The 5,303-nt window shown below is 48.1% G+C and overlaps 1 long non-coding RNA gene across 1 annotated transcript; it reads left to right on the forward strand.

Moving 5' to 3' along the window:
• Positions 1-487: 487 nt before the first annotated feature.
• Positions 488-2,951, forward strand: LOC147124702 (uncharacterized). Its single transcript, XR_015078851.1, has 2 exons — positions 488-986; positions 1,603-2,951. It is a non-coding gene; the product is annotated as an uncharacterized LOC147124702 (long non-coding RNA).
• The last annotated feature ends 2,352 nt before the right edge of the window (positions 2,952-5,303 follow it).

Raw genomic sequence — 5,303 nt, forward strand, 5'->3', positions numbered from 1 at the left:
GAGCAGGAGGAGAAGGTTAGGGAGGTAAAGGCAGCTTATAAGCTGGCCTGGGACCTAAGGATTGAGGAAGTAGATCATGGCCACCGTAGAGCAGGTCCAGTAGCAGAAATCCGGGACAAGGGAGGCACACAGGGGATAGTTTTGGACCCAGACCAAAGGCAGGTCCGAGTCCAAAATTCCCCATTTAAAGCCACCCGGGTAAGAGAACATGAGTTTGCCCACCAGACAAGTTCAAGTTCACCGCCTGTAAAGACAGGCACTGTGGCTTCTTTTAAGGGTAAAGTTGTCCAGCCCACAAATTGGGACACTTCCCTACCCCAGGGGAACCCTAATTCAAACCAAAGTTTAAATTTGGAAAGGTTATGTGGCTTAGAAATGGAGAAACAGCAGCCTGGGATCAGAAATCAGCAGGCTGCTGCCCATCCATTCACAGATCGCTTGGAGACTGCCGGCGCATGTGCAGTCGCTGGTCTGGAGACGGGAATCTCCCAGTCGTCTGAGCAGAAGTTTTGCGCAGGCGCAGTCATGCGCCTGAAGGGAGAGTTTTGCCAGGATCAGGTTCGCGCAAATGCGGTTCCACAGCACGTACCTCCAGCGGACTTTCTTAACTTTTCCCGCACAGGCGCAGTCGAGCGCCTGAGGGAAAAGGTTCCCCAACACCGGGTAGGCGCAGTCGCGGACCCAGAACTCCGAGAGGCCCTTACTCAGTTCTCCCGCGCAGGCGCGGTCGCGCGCCCGAGGGGAGAGTTTTGCGAAGAGGAGGTCTGCGCATGCGCAGTTGCCGGCGGGACCACAGTGGCTCTTTTGCAGGAGGTTTGCGCAGGCGCACTCGCCTGTTTAAAGGGACCAGCTTCCCAGCCAGCCTCTAGGATGGTTTTCCCCATGATGTGGGACCCTGGGGGTGCAGGGATAGCAATTCCTCTTGCAGGGGAGCTGACACCAGGTTTTGGATCAGGAGAGAGAGATTTGTACCAGCAGGCTGCCAGGTACATTATACAGTGCGGGCTATTTGGGCATGGGGGAGCAGGTTCCCAGCCAGCTGGGGCTGTGACCCAAGCTCAGGGTCCGCCAGCCAAAGTTTCCCCCGTAGAGACACCCCTCAGAAGGTCTCAGTGGGTGCCCCAGCCTAAGAAAGCATGGTCACCCACTTTACAGTGGAGTAGGGCGGTCTCCCGAGCCAGGGAAAAGCCAGAGAACAGAGGCCCCCACTCAACAGCCATAAGCTGCGAGGGACCAGAGACAGGAGGCAGTCCAGCTTCGCTGCAGCCAGCAGCAATCTGCGACAGTGCCAGAGATTAGACTGGCCGTCCGGAGACGGGCGGTATTTGTATTATAGCTATGTGTGTGTATATAGCATGCTTGGAAGGTGTATTTTAAGTTTTGTTAATTTAACTAGTTTGTTAAGTAAGTTTAAAGAGTTTCCAAGTTGAGCAGAAGCGTAGGACCCTCTCCGTGCTTGCGATAATTTTAGAGTACATTGTGTAACTAAGATTGTAACATTTTGTAATAAATTATGATGTGAAAGAGTATTTTTGAGGATATTATGTTATACGAGCCAAGCCTGGGTGAACCTAAGGCAAGGCCCTCTGTTTTGTGTTACAGAATGATGGAAAAGCCAAATAGGACTGTGACGCAAAGCAGAGAAAAGTCGTATACGGAGCAGTGTATAATGGAAATAATGTGTGGAGTGATTTGGTGTATTGGGAAATGTTATTTGGATATTGTGTGTGTACCCTAGATATGTACATTTGTAATTAGAGTGTTAACAAAATGTCTGTTTACTTTGTAAGGAAACCAGGATCCTTGCTCCCTCGCTTGGTGACACTCTATATTGGAGAGTGTCAAACGGGGGCCTGTAAGGGTCACAAGGATCCCAAGGACACAGCAGGGTCCCAGAAAGCTGCGGATTGCCCGAGCTAAGAAGGGGGCATTTCCCCAGAAACCTGTTTAAACTGTGTGATTTTGAAATGTGTGTGCGTGGTAATTTCTAGTTTAAGCTGAGGGGAAGGTGGGGGTCTCCCAGTTGGAGAGAGGCCATACGAGAACCTCTACCCAGAGTTGGAAGGGGTCCCCGGACCCCGGAAAGGAGGAATTTTTGGATCCCATGAAAAACATTTTCTTTAAAAAGGCAACACATCATTCTCAACCGACAGAACATTGCAGAAGGAAGGGTGAACTGGGGGCCATTAGCATCTAAAGGCCCTGGTCACCCCAACCCAAAACACCAGATGCAACACCTCTACAGGGCAAGAGCTCAACCCAAAACAAACCTCACAAAGAGGGAACAGACTGGTCAGAGCCAGGAGCTTCCAAAGCCAAACAAGACAAAGGAAAAGGATTAACGGACAATCTAGTCTACACTTCGCACCTACTCACACTTTGAGCACCGGACCGGACACAAAGGGACAGCCATCACCGGACCATTATTGGTATCTAAAGACAAAGGACTCTCAAGCCCAGATACAGTATAACTGGGGTGAGAATCTCACAGACAGCATGTGCGTGTGGAGGCAGAGTCGAAGGAACGCCCGACGAGAAGGAAGGAAGAAGAAGCCCGCGGACCACGGAGGCATCGGAACCAGAGACCGGAGAGCGAGGGGGGAGAAAAGCGCGCTGTTCCGGACCAAAAGCGTTTTCAAAACTGTACGAAAGGGGACTGTGAGTATGAGCTTTCCTCAATGAGGATCACCCCACTTAGTGATAGGTGGATGGGAGGCTTGTGGTAATAGGAATAGGGTTTAAGGTCATTTTAGTTCGGTTTCACCCTATGTTTTCCCTTCCCAGAACGATTGGTTAAGTTTAAAGTTCTATGTTTAAGGTGCTGTTTTAAGAACTTGTTCAGGTTTAAAGACATCAAGGAACTTTCAGTGGGAAGTGCTGTGTGGAGTTCGGTACTGAGATTATTGCCTTGCTTGTGTTTCACGTGTCCAAATAAAGTGAGTTGTATCTTTTATCCGGTGTCTGCTTCTGGTTACTGCAATTTGAATCTGTCACAAATGTCCAAGCTGTAATTCGCGTTGTAGAACCGTAGTGGGGGAAGTGGGATTCAAAACCTCACGCCAGTAATTTGGGGGATGAGCTGCAATTGGGAATGAGCAGTTAGATTAAGTGGGACAGGCTGAAACTCTGCCTGGGGTTGTATCTGGTATAAACAACCAAGAAGCACTTACTCAGAGAAATTCTCTGAGGGCTGTGATTTGCTATAAACAGTCAAAAGCCCCAAACTCCTCAGGGACTGTACATCAGCCTGAGGTACCCAGGACTACCTGGGTGTAAGATAACCCCCCTTACAGTACAGAGCTTTAAGAAGTTCTATGTAAGGCTCCAATAAGTTTCACTAACTTCCTTTTTCTTGGGACAGCAATATATCACAGAAGCACTACATCTTTAACAGCTGAGACCCATCTTGGGGGAATAGGTTTCCCAGGCAACAGCCATATCATACAGACTGAGCATCTAGAACACTGCGGATGCACGGACCAGGCATCCAGTGCCGATAGTGCTCTACAGGTGACCGTAGATTGCCTTATCAGATCCTATAAGCCAGAAAATCTTCTAAGATAATGAAAATGCATTAAATAAATGATCCAATCTAAAGCTCATTAAGGGTCATTGTTTTAACCTATACACATTTTCAATTTGGAACACAGTATTTATTCCTTGCACAACAGATTTAACAAATATAGATTGTATTTTCACATTTTATTATACGGTAGGATTTTTACCTGATATTCATACTGTAGCTTTTTTAGACAGCTTGATGCCTCGCAATTAATACAATATTTTGACCCTTTAATGCCACTAATCAACTAATGGAGCAAAGCAGACTTATCTGGTGGTTAAGAACATAAGAACATAAGAAATAGGAGCAGGAGTAGGCCATTCGGCCCTTCGAGCCTGCTCTGCCATTCAATGAGATCATGGCTGATCTTCTGCCTCAACTCCACTCACCAGCCCTATCGCCATATCCCTTGATGCCCTTACCAGTCAGAAATCTATCAACTTCTGTTTTGAATATACCCAATGACTGAGCCTCCACAGCCCTCTGGGGTAGAGAATTCCAAAGATTCACCACCCTCTGTGTGAAGAAATGTCTTCTCATCTCAGTCCTGAATGGCCTACCCTTTATCCTGAGGCTGTGGCCTGTAAGGGTCACAAGGATCCCAAGGACACAGCAGGGTCCCAGAAAGCTGTGGATTGCCCGAGCTAAGAAGGGGGCATTTCCCCAGAAACCTGTTTAAACTGTGTGATTTTGAAATGTGTGTGCGTGGTAATTTCTAGTTTAAGCTGAGGGGAAGGTGGGGGTCTCCCAGTTGGGGAGAGGCCATACGAGAACCTCTACCCAGAGTTGGAAGGGGTCCCCGGACCCCGGAAAGGAGGAATTTTTGGATCCCATGAGAAACATTTTCTTTAAAAAGGCAACACATCATTCTCAACCGACAGAACATTCCAGAAGGAAGGGTGAACTGGGGGCCATTAGCATCTAAAGGCCCTGGTCACCCCAACCCAAAACACCAGATGCAACACCTCTACAGGGCAAGAGCTCAACCCAAAACAAATCTCACAAAGAGGGAACAGACTGGTCAGAGCCAGGAGCTTCCAAAGCCAAACAAGACAAAGGAAAAGGATTAACGGACAATCTAGTCTACACTTCGCACCTACTCACACTTTGAGCACCGGACCGGACACAAGGGGACAGCCATCACCGGACCATTATTGGTATCTAAAGACAAAGGACTCTCAAGCCCAGATACAGTATAACTGGGGTGAGAATCTCACAGACAGCATGTGCGCGTGGAGGCAGAGTCGAAGGAACGCCCGACGAGAAGGAAGGAAGAAGAAGCCCGCGGACCACGGAGGCATCGGAACCAGAGACCGGAGAGCGAGGGGGGAGAAAAGCGCGCTGTTCCGGACTGAAAGCGTTTTCAAAACCGTACGAAAGGAGACTGTGAGTATGAGCTTTCCTCAATGAGGATCACCCCACTTAGTGATAGGAGGATGGGAGGCTTGTGGTAATAGGAATAGGGTTTAAGGTCATTTTAGTTCGGTTTCACCCTATGTTTTCCCTTCCCAGAACGATTGGTTAAGTTTAAAGTTCTATGTTTAAGGTGCTGTTTTAAGAACTTGTTCAGGTTTAAAGACATCAAGGAACTTTCAGTGGGAAGTGCTGTGTGGAGTTCGGTACTGAGATTATTGCCTTGCTTGTGTTTCACGTGTCCAAATAAAGTGAGTTGTATCTTTTATCCGGTGTCTGCTTCTGGTTACTGCAATTTGAATCTGTCACAAATGTCCAAGCTGTAATT

The sequence above is a fragment of the Somniosus microcephalus genome, chromosome 1 (assembly GCF_052327205.1).
Source record: "Somniosus microcephalus isolate GS21.2 chromosome 1, FLI_Smic_1.0, whole genome shotgun sequence".
In the NCBI taxonomy this organism is placed as follows: Eukaryota; Metazoa; Chordata; class Chondrichthyes; order Squaliformes; family Somniosidae; genus Somniosus; species Somniosus microcephalus.